At 36.4% G+C, this 22,171-nt stretch overlaps 1 non-coding gene across 1 annotated transcript; it reads left to right on the top strand.

The window, feature by feature from the left end:
- The first annotated feature begins 4,164 nt into the window (after positions 1-4,164).
- On the top strand, positions 4,165-4,271 carry LOC141682351 (small nucleolar RNA R71). The gene has a single exon (XR_012559752.1). It is a non-coding gene; the product is annotated as a small nucleolar RNA R71 (small nucleolar RNA).
- The last annotated feature ends 17,900 nt before the right edge of the window (positions 4,272-22,171 follow it).

Below are 22,171 nucleotides of genomic sequence, written 5' to 3'. Positions count from 1 at the left end.
TCTCTAAAATGCGATTGATCTCTCTGTTAGATACCTCAGCTTAACCATTCGTCTGAGGATGATAAGCCGTAGCAATGCGATGATTCACATTGTATCTTTTCATCATAGCAGTAAACTTGCGATTGCAAAAGTGCGACCCATCATCACTGATTATGACTCTTGAAGTTCCAAACCTTGTGAATATCTGCTTGTGAAGAAAATTAAGCACCACTTTCACATCGTTTGTTGGCAACACCTTAACTTCAACCCATTTTGACATATAATCAACTGCCAACAGGATATACTGATTGTTGTAAGATGAGACAAATGGCCCCATTAAGTCGATTCCCCAAACATCGAAGACCTCAACCTCGAGAAGCACATTAAGAGGCATCTCATCCCTCTTGGACATATTACCCACACGTTGACATCGATCACATTTAAAAACAAACTGATGCGCATCTTTAAACAATGTTGGCAAAAAAAAACCTGCTTGAAGAACACGAGCTGCTATCTTTTCTCCACCATAGTGTCCTCCATAAGCCGTTGAGTGGCAATCTTGCAAGATCCCCCCTGTTTTGATGTAAGGAATACATCTCCTGATGATTTGATCAGCTCCCTGATGAAAAAGAAATGGCTCATCCCACATATACCACTTCACTTCATGTAGAAACTTCTTTCTTTAAGCATAAGATAAGTCGGGAGGCATGATGTTACTAACAAGGTAGTTCACAATGTCTGCAAACCACGGCTCTTCTTCTTACACTCCAAACAGATGCTCATCGGTAAAAGACTCATTTATCAATGTCTTATCCAATGAAGTAGCATTATGATTCTTTAAACGTGAGAGATGATTAGCAACTTGATTTTCAGTTCCTTTTATGTCCTTGATCTCTAGTTCAAATTCTTGGAGCGAAAGAACCCATCGAATCAATCTAGGCTTCGAGTCCTTCTTCGAGACGAGATATCGAATTGCAGCGTGATCAGTGAACACTGTCACCTTAGTCCCAAGTAGATAAGATCAAAATTTCTCAAAACCGTAGACAATGTCCAAACGTTCTTTCTCTGTAGTAGTATAATTCAGTTGAGCACCGTTGAGGGTCTTACTAGCATAGTAGACCACACGAAATATGTTGTTCTTCCTCTGCCCAAGAACTGCTCCAACTACATAATCACTTGCATCGCACACATCTCAAAAGGCTCATTCCAGTCAGGTGCGGTTATGACAGGTGCCGTGATTAGACTCTTCTTCAATGTCTCAAACACTGCAAGGCACTCGTCATCAAACTTAAAAGGTACATCTTTCTCTAGTAAACTACACAATGACTTTGAAATTTTCGAGAAGTCCTTGATGAAACGCATGTAGAAACCCGCATGACCAAGAAAACTGCGAATTCCCTTGACAAAAATAGGTAGGGAAAGATTCTCAATGACCCCCACCTTGGCCTTATCCACCTCAAGACCCTTATTAGAAACCTTGTGCCCGAGAATTATGCCTTGATGCACCATAAAGTGACATTTCTCCCAATTGAGAACTAAATTGGTCTCAACGCACCTCTTGAGAACATGTCCGAGATTTTGCAAGCATTCATCAAAAGAATCGCCAAAGACTGAGAAGTCGTCCATGAACACTTCCATATTCTGGCCAATCATGTCAGAAAAAATGGCCATCATACATCGCTGAAACGTGGATGGTGCACCACACAGACCAAAAGAAACTCGTCTAAAGGCGAAAGTACCGAATGGACAAGTGAAGGTATTTTTCTCTTGATCTTCTGGAGTGATACAAATCTGATTATAACCCAAAGAACCATCCAGAAGACAATAGTACTCATGACCAGCCAACCTGTCAAGCATCTGATCAATGAAGGGTAAGGGAAAGTGATCCTTCCTAGTGGCCTAGTTTAGCTTCCTGTAGTCCATACAGACTCTCGACCCCGTGACTGTCCGTGTAGGAATAAGCTCATTATTCTCATTTGCTACCACAGTAATACCACCATTCTTGGTACACATTGAACCGAGCTTACCAATGAACTGTCAGAGATAGGATAAATGATCCCTGCATCTAGCCATTTTAGAATTTCCTTCATCACTACTTCCTTCATGATTGGATTAAGTCTTCTTTGTTGCTCGACTGTAGGCTTACTACCTTTTTCTAGTAGAATTTTATGCATGTAGTAAGAAGGGCTGATTCCCTTGATATCTACTATAGTCCATCCAATTGCCGATTTGAACTCTCTCAGAATTCTCAAAAGATTTTCCTCATCGCTACCTGAAAGGTCAGATGCAATAATAACAGGGAGAGTAGATGCATCACCTAAAAAAGCATACCTCAAATGTTCAGGTAAAGGCTTAAGCTTAAGAGTAGGAGCTTCCTCAATAGAAGGCTTGAGGCATTAGGAGCCTTGCTCAATTCTTAAATTCCAAGAGATTCAAAAGGCATATCGATCTTCCTTTTCCAGGGAGAAGCATTCAAATACTGCAGTTGCTCATCAACTTCATCATCTTCACTATCTGAATTTTCCAACAAGGCTTTTTCTAAGGCATCAGACCTTAGCATTTGATCAAGTTCCGATGTGATCACAGAATCGACCAACTCGACTTTTAAGTACTCCTCATTATCAGTATGAAATTTCATAGCATTGAACACATTGAAAGTTATATCCTGATCCAACACTCGCATTGTAAGCTCGCCCTTCTGAACATCAATCAAGGTTCGGCTAGTTGCCAAGAAAGGCCTCCCAAGATTATGGGAATCTTCTTATCCTCCTCGAAATCAAGAATGATGAAATCAGAAGGGAAGATGAGTTTATCCACCTTGAGCAAGACATCCTCCACAATACCTCTCAGATATGTAATAGAACAGTCGACCAATTACAAGGTCATGTAAGTTGGTTTGGGATCAGATACGTCCAATTTCTTGAAGATTGACAAAGGCATCAGATTGATGCTTGCTTTCAAGTCACATAAGCATCTGTCAAAAGACACTTTCCCAGTAGTACATGGAATAGTAAAGATTCCTGGATCTTTAAGCTTCGGAGGCAACTTCCGCTGCAGCACAACACTGCATTCCTCCATGAGAGCGACAGTCTCTAGATTATCTAGCTTCACCTTCCGAGAGAGAATACCTTTTATAAACTTTGCATAACTAGGAATCTGCTCGAGAGCCTCAGCGAAAGGTATGTTGATATGAAGTTTCTTGAACACCTCCAGAAACTTCTCGAATTGCTTGTCCAACTTTTTCTTTTGCAGCCTCTTAGGAAAAGGCGGTGGAGGATAGATCTGTTTCTCCCCTGTATTACCCTCAGGAGGAGTGTGCTCAATAGTAGTCTTCCTTGGTTCCACTTCTTCATCCTGCCGCTCTACTTCTTTCTCAGCTCCAACTTTTTCAGTCAACCTTTGAGTTTGTTCGGGATTAGCAACCTTTCCAGACCTCAAAGTGATTGACTTTACCTGCTCCTTAGCTTCCTTCTTTCCTGGCACCTCAGTGTCACTTGGCAATGTACCAGGTTGACAATTTATCAAGGCATTGGCAATTTTCCCAATTTGATTTTCCAAGGTTTTGATATAAACATCTTGACTTTTGCACATCAGCTTCAACTCCTCTAATTCAGATTTTTCATTAGTTGGTTGCAGCTAGAGTTATTGTTCTGGTACATACCGCGGTTGTTGAAAACCAGAGGATTGTACTACTTAGCTGGATACTGCTGATAAGGCTGTTGAACCGCATTCTGAGCATTGCTCCAACTGAAATTAGGATGATTGCGGTTGTTTGGATGATAGGTGGCTGACACAGGTTGCTGCGATCGCTAGAAGTTGCTCATGAACTGAGCTGATTCATTAGAAATTACGCACTGATCAGTCTCATGGGCACCAGCACGAAGCTCACAGACACTAGTGATTTGATTACCTTCATAATTAGCCAAAGTGTCTACCTTCATTGTCAAAGCCTTAAGTTGGGCAGCTATAGCAGTTGCTGCATCCAACTCCAAAATTCCTGCAACTTTTCCCTGAGTCAGTCTCTGGGAAGGATTCTGGTACTCATTAGCATCCATCAGTTCAATAAGTTCATATATTTCATCATAGCTCTTAGCCCACAAGGCTCCTCCTGATGCTGCATCAAGCATGGGCCTAGAAGTATGACCCAATCCATTGTAGAAACAGTTGATAATCATCCAATTAGGCATGCCATGATGTGGGCACTTCCTTAGCTTCTCCTTATATCGATCCCAAGCCTCACACAGAGATTCTCCAGTTTGCTACATGAACTGGATAAGAGCATTCCTGATTGCTGCAGTCTTCGTCATGGGAAAAAAATTAGTGAGAAACTTTTGAGCAAGATCTTCCCAAGTTGTGATAGACCCTACCGGTAGAGAGTGTAACCAGTACTTAGCTTTGTTACTCAAAGAGAATGGGAAGAGTCGCAGCTTGATAACATCTTCAGTCACACCATTGAACTTGAAAGTGTCGCAGATCTCGATGAAATCCCTGATGTGCATGTTGGGGTCTTCGGTAGGAGAACCCCCAAACTGAATTGAGTTCTGTATCATCTGGATCGTGCTTGACTTGATCTCAAAAGTGTTAGCCGCGATGGCTGGTCTAATGATACTAGACTGAATGTCATTAATCTTAGGCTTGGAATAATCCATCAAAGCCTTCAGATTTTCTGTTTGATCACCCATAGCTACTACAATTGGCTCTTCAATTTTCTCTTCTTCTTCTACCTTCTTTTCTTCCTCAAAAACTTCCCTACGAACAACCGCAAGTTCTTCCTTGGCTTTATCCAGTATTCTCTTACGAGTACGCGAATGTGTATGCATACACCCTCGCTAGATCACCTGAAATAAAACAAGGAAACAAATAAGTAACAATTTCCGAGTCAATGAACTTTAACGACCACTGATGGAAAGCACATAAACTAGTAATTAACACTGCAGTCCCCGGCAGTGGCGCCAAAAACTTGTTAGTCGCTAAACACGCGCTAAAATTCACGCAAGTATACGCGTTCACAAGTAGTATAAGATATAAATCAGATTCGATCCCACATAGACTATATTGGTTAACTATCTAAATTACGCACCTAAGAAATAATGTATGGTTATTATTCAATGCTAAGACGATAACAAATTGAGAATGTTTATAACTATGAATTACGCTAACTATTATAACTACGAGAATAAGATAGACTGAGTTAATATATATGACAGACATGGGATTCTAAATTCATTAATTACTTCATTCAATAGCCTTATTATTCTCAACCTTAGCATGCAATGGTGATGACACTAATCAGACAACACGAAACTGATAAACGCCAACTTTCGTTGCACGAGTACCATTCTACCAGACATCCACAAAAGAGATAGAAGCTGAATAGGCACCAATTATATTGAGACCATATATGTCTATAGAATTTGATAACACAACGGGTTAAGCACAAGTTATCTATCTTGATTACATAGGGCAAGTAAGATGGGTAAAATTACCTACAAATCATACATGACAATATATGAACCTATGCTAGCATGGCAAGTTCTAAATCCTTAAATTCATTTTTGCTTCATTAAGAATTAACACACTATCTTATAAGTTCGCGATGCTCATAAGACGAATAAGCACAACCAATACTAGAATATCATAAAATCACCACACACTAAGGTATTGAATAATTTAACTAAAGGAATCCATAAATAAATCCGCTAGAACCCCACGATAATGATTAGCCCATAATCGAACTCATCATCAACGTGGGTTCCAATGAAAACATGATATAGCAAACATAGTCTTTATACGAATAAATAAAACCAAGTACACACAAGAATATAGGTTCAGGAAAACAAGAAACAAGCATCCAAATTAAAACTCAAAACAAAGATTCACAAGAATAAACTAGATCGTCTTCGTCTTTGTTGAATTGTGCCAAAAGGTCTCTTGCCGCCTTCTCCCTCCTTGATGTCTTGAAAACTCTGAATCTCTGAATATCTCTTGAAAAATGACCTAAGTTATATTTATATAGCAGTCCATGCATCCCGGGAGTCCAGAATTCGAATTGCAAAAGAATCAGGATTTTTTTATCCCGACCCAGCGCGGCCGCGCTGACTTTCTGTTCCCCCGGCGCGGCCACGCGCAACCTCAGCGCGGGTGCGCCTGCCTTCTGCCAAAACTTTATTTTTTCTTCTTCTTTATTCCTTGCAGGTTCGAGCCAATCTTTCAAGTTTTTATTTCAACACATACTAAATACTATATTAGCATCAAAACATTGCTAATTCACCTGATTCACGAAGTAAAGCCTGAAATGCAAAAACACTTGAAAACACGTTAAAACACAAATAACTTGAGTACAAATACACCAAATCAAAGATTATTAGAGCATAACTAAGTGTCATAAATGCCACTTAACACTAGAACATAACAAGCTTTCATAGGTTCAACAGTTGGGCAATCAGCTTCTTATACTCCAACGAAGATTGAGTTTACGATGCATACAATGACTCTGAATTAGCCTGATCCATCGTGGTACATGGACACCAAAGATAATTCTCATATAATATCCTCAAATGGTAATTTCTCATCTTATTTTAATTTGAGTAATTATCATAATGGAATTATTGTTGATAATGGTCATATTATTCCAATTTAGGGTCGTGGTGACATTTCTCTTCTCTCTCCTAACCTCCCGCTATCTCTTAAAAATGTCCTATATGGTCCTAAAATTGTTAAAAATCTTATTTTTGTTCATAAATATACCACTGATAATTCAGTGGCGATGAAATTCGATCATTTTAGGTTTTCTGTGAAGAATTTCCAGATGTGGGTGCCAATAATGAGATGTGAGAGCAAGGGCAAGCTTTATGCTATTACCAACTCTATCAAAAATCAAGCTCTTCATTCTACCTTTGCAGCCATATTTTTATCACTTTAGCATGACCGTTTAGGCCATCCCAGTGCCCAAGTTTTGGATGCTCTTAGAGTCAATAAATGCATTGATTGTTATAGACTATCGAGTTCTAGAATTTGTCGATCTTGTGTTTTTGGGAAATATATCAAGTTGCCATTTATATTTTCTAGTTCGAATATTTTACTTCCCTTTGATATTATTCATAATGATCTTTGGACATCTCCTGTTTTAAGTACTATCGGTCATAAGTATTATCTTGTGTTATTGGATGATTTTTCTAACTTCCTATGAACTTTTCCAATTGCTAAGAAATTGAAAGTCTTTGATAAATTCTTGGTTTTTAAAGCTCATATTCTCACCCAATTCAAGCGTAACATTAAAAATGTACAATGTGATAATGGGAGGAACTTTGATAATAATAATTTCTGGGATTTTTGTAAGCACAATGGCATATCATTTCGGTTTTCGTGTCCTCATATTTCTCCTCAAAATGGGAAAATAGATAGAAAAATCCTCACTATTAATAATATCTATCGAACTCTCTTAGCTCATGCCTCTCTTCCTCCGTGCTTTTGGCATCATGCATTACAAACGGCTACATATCTTCTAAATATTCTTCCAGGCAAGATCTTAAAAAATCTATCTCCTCTTGAAATTCTATATCAACCGGTTCCCTCATATTCTTACATTCGGGTTTTCGGTTGCTTGTCTTATCCTCTCATTCCCTCTACCACAATTTACAAATTGCAACCTCGTTCAACACCATGTGTTTTTTTGGGGTTTTCCCTAATCACCGTGGTTACGGATGTTATGATTTATCATCAAATAAAATTATAATTTGGCACCATGTGTTATTTGATGAGCATGTTTTCCCATTTTCCAAGTTGCAGGCTCCTTCTCCATCTACTTATGATTTTTTATTTAATGGATTGTCACCGTATTTGATGTATCATCTACAAAATCAAAGTGCTCCTGTTTCTACTCAGCCGCAATATAACTAAACAAAAAACCCATCTCCTGTTTCTGATCCATAAGGTCCAAAACATGGCAGCCATCTTCATTCCCCTCCAGTGATCCCATTATCTCAAGCCAGTCCTCCCATACTATACTTTCATCTAGTACTAGTCCATCTCCCTCCTCAAGTCTACCACCTACAGTCCAGACATCAACATTTGCTCCTTCCCTCATCAAACATCCCACCATGGTCATAAGAAGTCAAATGGGTGTTTTCAAACTGAATACGAAATATTCTGATCATGCCTATATCACGAAGATTACTCGGCCGCCTTTACCCTGTAACCCGGTTGATGCTCTTCGTGACCCGAATTGGAAAATGGTCATGGATGATGAGTATTATGCTCTTATTAAAAATAAGATATGGGAGTTGGTGCCCGTCCACCTGATGTTAGTGTTATTTGATCTATGTGGATTTTTACCCATAAAAAAATCTAATGGTGTGTTTGAGAGGCATAAAGCCGGTCTTGTAGGTGATGGAAAAACTCAGCAGGTGGGCATTGATTGTGGTGAAACTTTTAGATCGATAGTGAAACCATCTACAATTCACACAATTCTTTCTCTATCTCTTTCGAAGGCATGGCAAGTTCACCAGCTAGATGTAAAAAATATCATTTTTCATGGTGAGCTATAGGAAACAGTTTATATGCATCAACCTTTGGGGTATCGTGATCGTACTCATCCAGATTATGTATATTTTTTACGGAAATTAATATATGGACTGAGGCAGTCACCCCGGACTTGGTTTAAGTGGTTTGCTGATTATGTCATTTCTATTGGTTTCTCTAATCTCATGCTCTTCGTATATCTATTATGAACCTTTTTAGCTCGAAATTTGCTATGAAGGATCTTGGTCCCTTGAACTCTTTTCTTGGCATTGCAGTGACTCAGCATACGGGTGGTATGTTTCTTTCACAGCGGAAATATGCACATGAAATAATTGATAGGGCCATAATATTCTCTTGTAAGTTATCACATACTCTAGTTGATGCGAATGCCAAGGTTAGTGCGTCTGCTAATACTACTGTTAAGGATCCTTCTCTATATAGGAGTCTTGCCGGGGCACTCAAATATCTTACTTTTACTAGACCAAATATTTCTTATGCACTTCAACAAGTGTGCCTACATATGCATGATCCAAGGGTTGACCATATGCAAGCTCTTAAATGAATAATCAGATACATTCAAGGAACATTGGACCATGGTTTACATCTTTATTCATCTTCAAAGTCATCTCGTGTCTCTTATCCTGATGTTGATTGGGGTGGGTGCCCTGACATGAGACGATCTAAATCTGGTTATTGTGTGTTTTTGGGTGATAACTTGATCTCTTGGTCTTCCAATAGACAACCGACTCTCTCCAAATTTAGTGCAGAGGTCGAATATAGGGGTGTGGCGAATGTTATATCTGAATAGTGTTGGCTCGGAAGCTTGTTACTGGAATTGCATTATATAGTTACAAAGGCTACTATTGTGTATTGTGACAATGTTAGTGCGATCTATTTATCGGGTAATCAAGTGCAACATCAACGTACCAAATATATTGAAATGGATATTCATTTTGTACGAGAAAAGGTTGTACGAGGTGAGGTTCGGGTTCTTCATGTACCATCACAATATCAATCGCGGTTATTTTTACGAAGGGTCTCCCGCATATTCTGTTTGAAGATTTCAAGGATAGTCTCAATGTCCATCAACATCCCGTTTTGACTGCGGGGGTGTGTTAAAGATATATGTGAATATAGTTTGTTCATGTAATTAGTTATGGATATATGTGGCTTCCGTAGTTGTAGCTATAATGTATATTTAGTTTCCTTAATTATAGCCTGAATGTAGACCATGTATATTGTATATATTCCAGCAAAGTTAATGGAAATGTTGAGGAATTATTTCTACTAGTACATAACCGTACGAAGCACGGGTCGAGATCAAAAGATCAATATTTAATAATAATTATATATATTTTTTTAAATTTTTATTAAAATATATAATAAATAAAATAGTACGATTATTGCAATTTTTCTTTTTAGATAATGTGTAGATTTCATTAACTCAAATCTTATTAGAACAACAAACTCAACTTTATTATGTATATGTTGTTCAAAAAGACATAACTAATATTTTACATTAAAAAGTTAGTCAAGCAATGAGCAACACGATTGACGGATAATTTAATAAAAAATTAAATCAACATCACTAAGTAATTACATATTAAATTTCTTATTGTTAGCTGAATTTGTCTTTTTATATAGTTTGTGATTGTATAATTTTTTCTTATAAATATTCATTATCTATGTATAAATTTTGCATTTGGTGCTAAAAATAGAATTCTGTAGATATGAATCTAGAAATTACAATGTATATACAATTCCGTTTATATAAAAACAATATAAATATGTGGTATATAAGAATCAAAAAACTGGTAAAATATTAAATATAAAATTATAAGTGATATAGGAATAAAAAAAATGAAATGATATATTTAGAGCTATAGTAAGATTTAAAAATTGGTGAAACCAAAAGTTCGTAAAACCGAAAAGGGGTGAAATCAAAGTATCACTTAAAAGATGGTTTCCTTATTAATTAATAATAACAATATATAAAGAATTTCATTTTATTATTTTAAAAAAAAATAAAAAATAATTCTACGAAAAATAGAAATACCGTAATTACAATATAATTCCAATATATATTCTGTTAAAAAATAACATAGAACTCTACATGAAATAAAAATATAGGGGTGAAGAATACAGCGTAACATAACTAAGATGAAACCAAGTACCCTATTAAGAAATAATTTAGAGTTCTACGAAATAGAATTGTAATCATATTACGGTTTCAGTAATTTTATTACTTTCTAGTGGTACAAAAATACAGTTTTTATAATATTCATATCATTTTATTAAAATTGAATTCCACCAACAAATTAAAAAATTCTAAATTAAAAAATTTCAATTTAAACATATGGCCTATGTACTTATTTGTGGTTTATATTTTTTGGAAACTTTTTGGTTGGGCCAATATATGAACTTATTTATTTTAAAATATAATTAAAAATTGGATTGAAACCTATAAAAATAATAAAAAAAGCATGGCTTATAAAATTTAAAAAATGAGTAAAAATAATACATATAGAATTATAAGTCATATAGGAATAAAAAAAGATAAAAGTAATACACTTTGAGTTATAATATGAATCATAAAAGGTGAAACCAAAAGGTAGTGGAACTAAAAAATAAGTAAAATCAAAGTACCACTTAAAAAAAAGGTTTATTTTATTAATAAAGAAAAACTGGTAAAAATAATATATATAGAATTATAAGTCATATAGGAATAAAAAATAAAATAATACACTTAGAGTTATAACATGAATCATAAAAGGTGAAAACAAAAGGTGGTAAAACCAAAAAATAAGTGAAACCAAATTATCAGTTAAAAAGTTTATTAATAAAGAAAAACGGGTAAAAATAATATATATAGAATTATAAGTCATATAGAAATAAAAAAAAGGATAAAAATAATACAATTAGTGTTATAACATGATCATAAAAAGTGAAACCAAAGGGTGGTGGTACAAAAAATATAAGTGAAACCAAAATACAACTTAATTAAAAAGAGGTTTCGCTTATTAATAAAGGTTATTAATTAGGCTGTAACAGTGTTTTGAAGCTTCTTGTCCCTCAAAAAATGAAGATATTTGTTTGGAGATTCTGTCGTAATAACATCCCAATGCGACACAGACTGCTCCCTATTACTTGTACCATATGTGTATCTAACATTGAACATATGCTACATCTATTCTTTGATTGCCCTTTTGTGCAAGAATGTTGGCGACATGCTGGTTTGTTATATGATATGAGCATTGTTACCTCGACACCTGATTGACTTATTGAGAAATTAAATATCGATAATTTGGACAAAAATGTAAAGATATGCACTGTCCTTTGGGGGATGTGGAATTGGCAGAATAAGAGAGTCTGGGAAAATAAAGACGTGTCACCAACTTTAGCGATGAAGGGTTACTTTAAATCAGTAGCAGAATGGATGAAAGTGAAGCATGATAAGACACCATGCTTGGATGAGGAGAGACCTGCTAGCGGTACTGCTTATCACCTTACTGTGGTTTTCTAAAACTCAATGTCGATCATGTAGTTCGACAAGAGGCATATAAGTTCTCAATTGGAATGGTGCTTTGAGATCAAACGGGTACATTTTTGGAAGAAGAACTATGTGTCTACTAGTGTTAATGTGACGCCCACTTGATTATTGCGTGGAGAGTACCAATTATAAATTAAATTTTCTGTCCAAAGACTAAAATTTAATGTTGCGCTAGGTATCTTGTGACGGTGTTGCCAATATTTAAAATTTATCGCATTATTGTATATACTAGTTTTTGAGCATTATGTTGTATATTTGTTTTCTATTATAATTGCCGTTTCTGTTAATTCTGCTTCCGCTCAATTGAGCATAATTCCAATGTTGAATGGGATAAACTATATCACGTGGAAAGAGAATGTTGAGATCGTTCTTGGTTGTATGGATCTCGACCTTGCACTAAGGAAAGAGCAACCAGTTCCCACTACGGATGATCCAAAAACGGATCAAATTGAGAAATGGGAATGCTCTAATCGCATGTTTCTGGAGATTATGAAGTGAACGATTCCAACTGGATTTCGAGGCTCTATTGCTGAGAGCACAACTGCCAAGAAGTACCTCTCTGAGATTGAGCAATATTTTCTAAAAGTGAGAAAGCGGAAACGAGTAATCTTCTCTCAAAACTCGTGACCATGAAGTATAAAGGAAAGGGGAACATAAGGGAGTACATCATTGGGATGTCTAATCTTGCTGGCAAACTCAAGGAACTTATTTTAGAACTTTCAGATGAGTTACTTGTTCACTTGGTTCTTATTTCCCTGCCCCCTCAGTTCGGACACTTTGTGGTGAGTTATAATACTCAAAAAGAAAAATGGACTCTTAATGAGCTCATTTCACACTATGTGTAAGAGGAAGAGAGGGTTTTGCGATAGAAGACTGAGAGTGCTCACTTGGCATCAAGCTCTCATGATAAGAAGAGAAAGAGAGGTAAGGATATTGCAAGTGGAAAACCCAAGCATCAGTTGTAAGAGAAGCAGGATAAGGGAACAACCTGCTACTTTTGTAAGAAGGCTGGACACATGAAGAAAGAGTGTTCCAAATATGCATCTTGGCGTGTGAAGAAGGGTAAGACTTCTGTCTTTGTTTATTCTGAAGTTAATTTGGCTTCTTTACCTAAGGATACTTGGTGGGTAGATTCTGGTGCTACTACTCATATAAGTGTATCTATGCAGGGTTGCCTGTGGAGCCGACCGCTAATTGATGCTGAAAGATTTATCTATGTGGGCGATGACAATAAAGTTTCAGTTCAAGCTGTTGGAACATTTAGATTATTATTAAAAACTGGTGTTTATTTGGATTTATTTAAGACATTTGTTGCACCGTCTTTTAGACTAAATCTTATTCCTATTTCCTGTTTGGACAAATATGGCTACACTTAATCTTTTAAAAATAATAAAGTGTGTTTCTCTTTAAATTCAAATGTGGTTGCCACTGGTTCTTTGATTGATAATCTTTATATGCTTGATATTGTTACTTTTAATAATGAAATTTTGCACTCAAGTGAAAAAGGTACAAAACGTATGTTAACTGAGAATTCTGCTATGTTGTGGCACAAGCGATTAGGTCATATCTCTAAACAGAGAATTCAGAGGCTTGTGAATGATAGAATTCTTGAACCCTTAGATTCAAGTGACTTTCAAGTATGTGTTGAATGGATTAAGGGAAAACAAATAAATTCGAGAAAGTTAGGTGCCAATAGAGCTACAAGTGTCTTAGAACTGATTCATACAGATATATGTGGACCATTCTCTACGACCTCTTGGAATGGTTAACGGTATTTTATCACGTTCATAGATGATTACTCTAGGTATGGTTACCTATACTTGATACATGAGAAGTCACAAGCTCTGGACGTATTTAAAGAGTATAAAGCTGAAGTTGAACTTCAGCTAAACAGTAGTATTAAAGCTATCAGATCTGATCATGGTGGTGAATAATACGGTAGATATGATGGATCAGGTGAGCAATGTCCATGACCCTTTGCTAACTTCCTAAAGGAGTGTGGAATTATCCCTCAGTACACTATGGCAGGAAAACCAGATATGAATGGTGTTGCTGAGAGGAGAAACCGTACTCTTAAAGATATGGTGAGAAGTATGATAAGTCATTCTTCCTTGCCTGAATCACTTTGGAGATATGCACTAAAGACTGTAATTTATATCCTTAACCGGGTTCCAACTAAAATAGTGGCCGAAACTCCATACAAACTTTGTGTTATTCCCTAACAATACAACAAGAATTACAAAAGGGGGGGGGTTGAATGTAATTCTGGCTTCTTTTTGAGATTTATAAAAGTGTTCTAACTCTATATATATATGTGTGTGTATGTGTGTGTGTTTTGATTTGCAAAGTGCGGAATGAAAGAATTAAGTAAATCAAACACAAAGTAATAAAAACACAAGTCTTTAAAACTTTATGGTGGATTTGAATGTATCCACCAGATATATATATATATATATATATATATCGATTTGAGAACTCTGTGAAGCTCAAATTGATTCACAGCAGCTTTACAAGTTGAACAAACAAACTATAGAGAAATTCTTGACAAGTACAACTTTTTCTATTTCTATTCTAAATGCGTTTGATTAGTTTGATAGTAGTTGTTGTTGTTTTTCTACTTGCTATAATTGGTTTATATATCACCAATTTTACATGGTAATAAGATCGGATAATAAAACAAAACCTATCAAGTCTAACTTCATGCTGTTTCATTACTCTATTCCAGCATCTTTGAAAATCTTCATAACTTGCATAGAAATGGTAATACTTCTTTGTTCTCAATTTCCTGTTAAACAGGCTGCCATATTGCTTTTGTAAACACCCAACGCATGTGACTGTGTTATCACTGTCAACAGATATTTGAATTGATCATTCGTCGGGTACATGTTTGTTATCCGTCGGGTAGCTTGTTGATCATCCATCGGGTAGCTTTGTTGATCATCCATCGGGTAGCTATTTGACACTTGACTCCATTTCACTTATGCAGAATTACAAGACATCTTATATTTATAATTAATCAACCTATTCTACATATCTACTAGTAGTCAACATGACTCATATGCTACTATAGAATCTACACAAAGTTGTTTGCAGAAATGTGCTACAATACTTATTATTACATAAGCTACTCACTCGATGGATGTTAAATCATCATCCGTCGGGACTATATTTGATCATCCGTCGAGTGCTACAAGATTTAATAAGTTAAATCTACTAAGGTGTTTTATACAATTTATCATCAAGTTCACAACATATTCCTAAAAATCTTCCCCAATTTATGTCTACTGGAATTATAGCCATAAATTAAGAGAAACTTGATGATAACAAAACACTCTAAGAATACAAATTGAAAATAGTAGATAAAACTGATAAGTGCTGCAATATTTACTAAAAATTGAATAATGCAAAGTATTCAAAGAATGGCTCACAATCAGTATCAAGGTGCCCCTCTAGTCTGAGTAGATAAGTCTATTTCCTTGATTGTCTAGGTTTCTTCCCAAGCCTCATATTGTTCTCTTCTATCTGGTTTTAGAGTTGCGTGTGGAATTCAAGTTCATCAGCTTCTGAGAGATCTAACATTCCTTGCATTTCCAATAGAGTCTCATTGCTAGAGATACTCAACTGGTCCTCCAATTTGAAAAATCTTATAACTTCCTTTTCATCCCTGAATTCCATTAACCAATAGGGCCTCAAATGCACTCTCTTTCATGTGAAGGGAATTGACATAATTTTTGGAAGTGCATCTTTGGCTCTATTACTCCTCAGCTCCTCAATCTTCTTTAGAACTAATCTTCTAGCAGTCACATGGTATCCAAAGTTCTTTTTGAAAGATGAGTAGATCTTTATTAACACAAATTGGCTTTCTAGAAGAATCCTGTGAAGTGGCCATATGATCTCTTTTCCTCCCTTATATTTGAATACCAGTCTTTCAGGAAGATGTCTGTGAGCATCAATTCCTCTAACTTCTTCCAATTCATCTAAGTAGAGATTAATGTCAGAAAACTCTTTGATGTCACAGATGTACAACATATCTCCTTTATTAACCGTGGATTGAGATTTGACAAGGGTCTTGGATTTAAGAGTCACTGGTTTCACTTTCTTGCTAGCCCTTGTCTTTGTCTTCTTTGGCTTGAAGATAGGAAAGTTTAGCTCAGGAATAGGCAAACTATCCCAGTCGACTGGCTCATCCTTTGTAATTATGGGCTCACCATGAATATTCCTAGTTGGATCCACCACCTTGATTGCTTCAAATACCACTGAGGGTTTTGATGTTTGAGTTGTAGTTGTGGACTTTTTAGGAATGTTGTCTTCCATTTCTTCATCATTAAAGTCCAATTTTCTCTGGAAATGGAGCTTGTATCTGAATCTTCTTTTCTGATGTGGTTCATCTTACACTTTCTGATCCTTAGGGTCAGCAATTACAGTTGGTTGTGCAGGAATTTCTGTTGTGGTTTTTACAGCTTGAAGCTTGGCCAAGATAGCAGCTTGCTTCTTCTTTTGTTTAAGCTTTTTAGCATCCAGAGCAACTTGCTTCTTTTCTTTCCCAATTCTCTCTTTCTCTTCCTTCTTTGCTTCCACAAACATGGGGGTGTCCAACCACCACACAAATTTCCTTATCATTTCTGTAAATCTTGGCTAATCTTCTTTTTAATGCTGAATCAGCTGGATCTTTGTAAAAGGCAATTGACCTAGCCAACAGCTTCTTCTCATCTGGCCTAGGTGTCTCATACACAATATCCATAGGATTCTTATCTAAAAACTTTGAGTAGTTTCTTTTAGGCTTCATGATGAAATCTGCTTTTGGAGATTTGATGCAAGATGTTTGGCCTTTCTCCAAATAATTCATACTCATTTCATTCACAAAAATGTTCTTGATTTGAGAGTGATGAGTGAATATTTTGTCTGGCTTCTGAATTGGCCCAAACTTTTGTTGAATTTTTGCATCTATCTTTCTCCATTTTTCTTTCAACTCCTTCTCAGCTACTGCTACATCAATCTTTAGCAGTTTGTCATCTGTGTTTAGTTTAGCTACTGCCAGATTTATGATGTCAATGTTGTCCATAATTGGTGTCTTTGTGAAAGCAATTGTTGGCATAATTACTTTTCTGACTTGGATGTTTAGCACTTTCTGCTCCCCTCACTCCTTGATCCCTCTTGACTGATTAGGACAATAGCACTTTCTTTCTCCCCCTTTTTGTTATCAGCAAGTTGAGTAGAGGAAGAGGTTTGTGCTGCCACTAGCTTTTGAAGCAAGTCTGTTTACTGTGCTTGATGTAGATGAATAGCTGTTAAAAAGCTTCCATAACAGTCATTCTTTTATCCAAGGAATCCACATTGGTTGCAAGATCAGTGTTCTTCCTAAGCTGTCTTTTAATATCAATCATTGTAGCTTCTGTAAGTTTGGCATCTAATCTGTCAGAAATATCCTTCTTTACTTGATTGATCTCTGTCTTGATAGAAGTGATATCCTGGTTGTGTTGAACGCCTTGAATTTGATGTAGTTGCAGAGAATTTAGATGTGCCTATAAAAGCTGCCTGGTGCCTGCATCTATTGTAGATTGAATAACATTGTGTATTTCCTGAATTTGATGAATGAGAGTGACCTTGAAATGTTGAAGATCACAGTCTTTGGAGAATGCCCATGAAGAAAGGCCAGATCTAGAGCTGGTGCCTGCTTCTCCCCCTATATTCATGAGCTCCTCACTTTCACCATTATTTCCAAAGAAATCAGTAGATTCCCCAGTCCCATAGTCAACATCATCATCAGCTCTAGGTGGCATAACTGTGATGGCATCCTTAGCTCTTTGCATTGACTGGGTGATGTGCACCAAGTTCAGCATTCTTTCTGCATTTTCATTATCCTGTCCAATCAAAATTTGATATGCTGGAACAGGATAAGTAAATGCCTCAGCATCCAAAGAGATGGAACCTATAACAGCTTGATTATGCTGCGATAGTTTCTCTATGTCTGCATCATTGGAATTCATTGACTCACTAACAATGATGTCCATCCTTATCTCTTTTGTACCTGTATTTCTCTCAATTTCTCTCTCTTTTTGTATCAAGCGCTCCCCTTGGATCCCCACCCTCACACCATCACCTTCACCATCTAAGGTGGGACTCCTCTCACTCACTTTTGCTAGTCCTGAAGAAATGGACTGCATTTTTTCACTCTTTTTCTCTCCTTTTTTCTGGGAGCAACCTAGACTCTCACTCAATTCACTCCCTTCCCTCAATCCTAAGAGTGATTATAGTACTACAAAGTCTTCTGCACTTGTGAGAATTGAAAATTTTTTAAGTTGTGCAGAGACACCCGACGGATGGGGAATATCCATCGGGATAGTAGTTTGGCTATCCAACGGATGACTGCTGTTAGGCTTATCTGTTGGGATACAATCATTACTCGACGGATGATGAATATCCATCAGGATAGAAGAAATGAATGAGTTTGGAATGGAGACTATTGTAGACTCTGTGCAGATTGATGAAAATTTTGGCACAGATGTCTCAACAGACCCAGAAAGAAATGGCAAGTGAGCCAACAAATCATCTAAAAGATGATGTTCACTTGCTTGGATTTTTGGCTTCTCCAAAAGAGTTAAAGATGGAGAATTTGGAAGTGATCTATTTATCATGTCAACATCCAGTGAGTGTGTGCAGGAGAATTTGGTGTATTAGGTGCTTCAGTAATGAGAGATTTTGGTTGTGACTCCATATTTATTGGAGCCACATCAATCTGACTTTGAGATGGTGCAGTGACTGGGTCTTTAGCACCAGTTTGTACTGTGTGTGTGCCCTGTGCATCCCCAAGGGTTTTTTATCTTTTCTTTGTAGCATCAGTTTGTGGTGAGCTAGTGTCCCTACCCCTCTTGGCATGTGCTCCTGGTTGGGAGCTTGTTTCAATAGTAGCATCCTTTTGGGAGGATGAAACTAGTAATGAGCTAATTTCCTTATTAACAACCACAGTTTGTTGGGAAACTGTGGTGTGGCTAGGTTTGGGTACACTCCTCTCACCAGCCTTATCCTTAGGTTTTCTTTGACTTTCACCCTGTCCCTCACCTTGCTTACCCTCCTTCACACTCCCCTATTTGGTTTTAATGGATTTTGTAACTGATTTCTTTTGAAAGAAATCAGAGGGGGCTTTCTTAGACTTAGATTTTGAAACTTTTGGTTTAGTAGCTTGGGTTGACATCTGTTGGGTCATTGACACATATGTCATTGCTACATTTGAATGCAAAGAAGTGTGTGAGGTTGGAAGAGTGGAGACATTAGAAATTACCTCACTTACCTGAGGTCCCTCCATAACCGGGAAATAGAAGAGGGGCACCTCTTTGTTGTGGTCTGCTCTATTAAGATCTGCAATTATTCTTCTTTCTTAAACCCAACAATTCAGCTTGTTGGTTGGGTTCTCAATCACAATGTTCTCAATTAGATGGTTAGCAAGCATCATAAAGAATCTAGCATAATAGACAATTTTACCTCTCTTATTGAGTTCTCCTAACTTAAAACCTAACTCAAACAAGACCAAGTCACTAAAATTAAAGTACTTATCAGTGAATAGCATGTAAAGCATGTTAAGCATAAAAATGTTAACAGAATCAAAATTGCTAATTTTACCAGAAAACACTTTAGTTACCACATCACACAGAAAGCTCCATTCCTTTCTAAGACCTAACCTCCTAATTTCACTTAACTTTGAGTGGAAAGTGCATAGGCCATGGAATTTAGCATGTTAACTATGTCAGTGTCTGTGTGTGGAGCAGTAACAGTATTATCAGGAATTCTGAAGCATGCTTTTACAATATCACTATTAATGTAAAACTGCTTACCTTTAAGATTGAAAGTGATGGTCTTATCGGTTGAGTTGTACACTGCAGTTGTCCATATTGCCTCTACAACCTCACAGTAGATGGTGGGAGATTCCAACATAGCATAGTTGAGTTTACAGCCTTTCACAAAATCCATCATTTTGTGGTAATCTCCAGACTGTTGAATCTCCTTGTTCACTAGAGCTGTGAAGTTGTTCTTTTCGTAGATATATCCAGCTCGAGACATGATTTTGACGACTGATGCCATTTTTAGAGATTTGGAAATTTGCAGAGAAAGTATTTTCTTTTGAGGAAGAAAGAAGTTAGAGAAATTGAATCTTGAGAGTGATAAAAGAGTAGAATAAAAATGAATTCTGCTTTTATACTATCTCAGAAATAATCAAAAATATTAAAGTAAAATAAAGTGACCAATAAAAATTGCCCAAAATAGCCGTTTAAAAATGAATAAACTGTAAAAATTCTGTCACATATCGTCGTGTCATGCTTACAAACTATAAGTATACTCGATGGATAATGTTCAGAGATTTAACGGCTAGGATTGAGACAATTCGACGGATGAAGATAAATCAGTTATCCGTCGAGTTATAAAATATTCCAGAAAAATAATTAATTTTTATTAACAATTAATATTCCGACTGATGATCAAACTCGATGGATAATGATCATCCGTCGGGATGTAAATTTTAACTTAGCCAAAATTTCATCCAATACATAAAAATCAATTAAATGTCTAGCTGTATAACAACTTGCAAAATATCTGAAATGATTCAAGAATAATTAAGCATACCTAACTCACTTACTAACCTTGAAAAGGTGGATTCATCAAGTGGCTTGGTAAATATGTCTGCAAGCTGCTTTTCACTTGGAACAAAATGAAGTTCCACAGTACCATTCACCACATGTTCCCTTATGAAGTGGTACTTGATGTCTATGTGCTTTGTTCTTGAATGTTGCACTGAATTTTCAGTGATGGCAATTACACTTGTGTTATCACAGAAATGGGAATTCTATCCACTTGTAGACCATAGTCCAACAATTGGTTTTTCATCCACAAAATTTGTGCACAGCAACTATTAGCAGCAATATATTCAACTTTAGCTGTAGAAGTAGAAACCGAATTTTGCTTTTTACTGAACCAAGACACAAGCTTGTTCCCTAGAAATTGACAAGTTCATGTTGTACTTTTTCTGTCTATTCTACAACTTTCATAATCTGCATCTGAATAACCGGTTAGATCAAAACCAGAATCTCTAGGGTACCAAATGCCAAGTTTTGGTGTTTCCTTGAGATATCTGAAAATTCTCTTAATAGCTACTAGGTGAGATTTTATAGGATCAGCCTGAAATCTAGCACAAAGACAAGTAGCAAATATTATATCTGGCCTACTAGCTGTTAAGTACAGAAGTGAGCCAACCATGCCCCTATAGCTTAAAATATCCACAGATTTTTCAGTAGTGTTTAATTCAAGTTTAGTTGCAGTGGTCATGGGAGTTTTTGTAGATGTGCAATCCATTAGATCAAACTTCTTTAAAAGATCATGAATGTATTTAGTTTGACTATTGAATATTCCATCACTAACTTGCTTAACTTATAGACCAAGAAAGTAAGTCAGTTCTCCCATCATGCTCATTTTATACTTACTTTGCATCAATTTGGCAAACTTTTTGCAAAGTTTTTCATCTGTAGAGCCAAATATAATATCATCTACATAAATTTGAACAAGTATACTAGAGCCATTAACATTTCTAAAGAATAAAGTTTTATCAACAGTATCTCTTGTGAAGTAATTTTCCAAAAGAAACTTTGATAAAGTGTAATACCAGGCTCTAGGTGCCTGCTTCAGTCCATAAAGTGCTTTCAAAAGATAGTACACATGATTTGGAAAAATTGGATCTTCAAAACCAAGAGGCTGACTTACATAGACTTTCTCTTCCAAATCTCCATTTAGAAATGCACTTTTGACATCCATTTGATAGACTTTGAAATTGGCATGAGCTACATAGGCTAAAAAAAATTCTGATGGCTTTAAGTCTTGCAACAGAAGCAAAAGTTTTAGCAAAATCTATTCCTTCTTGTTGACAATAGCCCTTAGCAACCAATCTAGCTTTGTTCCTGACTACTATGCCATTTTCATCCATCTTGTTTCTGAATACCCATTTGGTGTCAATAGGATTCTTTCCTTTAGGATTGGGTACCAGCTTCCACACCTTATTCCTTTCAAATTGGTTTAGCTCCTCCTGCATTGCTAAAATCCAATCAGGATCCAACAAAGCTTCTTCTACCTTCTTTGGTT

Source organism: Apium graveolens, chromosome 8 (assembly GCF_009905375.1).
Source record: "Apium graveolens cultivar Ventura chromosome 8, ASM990537v1, whole genome shotgun sequence".
In the NCBI taxonomy this organism is placed as follows: Eukaryota; Viridiplantae; Streptophyta; class Magnoliopsida; order Apiales; family Apiaceae; genus Apium; species Apium graveolens.
The sequence above is the reverse complement of the archived record's forward strand: the minus strand, read 5'-3'. Positions and strand labels throughout refer to the sequence as shown.